The following is a 246-nucleotide window of genomic DNA, read 5'->3' on the forward strand; positions in this document are numbered from 1 at the left end:
GCTAAATCACGACATATTTTAACGAACCAAAGGAGAACAAACATTAAAACAAAAATATCTGTCTATGTACCTAGACACCGGAAAATGGCTCTGTTGTTGTTGTTTTTTTTGTCTTTAATGTAGGTTTTACTGCACCGTTGACAACCACAAATGATAATGAAGCAGATGAAAAATCCCACGCACTAATGATCATTAATGATAATTGCTTTTGCTGTCATATAATGGGATTAGATTTTTTTTGGAGTA

Source organism: Penaeus monodon, chromosome 20, assembly GCF_015228065.2.
Source record: "Penaeus monodon isolate SGIC_2016 chromosome 20, NSTDA_Pmon_1, whole genome shotgun sequence".
Lineage (NCBI taxonomy): Eukaryota > Metazoa > Arthropoda > Malacostraca > Decapoda > Penaeidae > Penaeus > Penaeus monodon.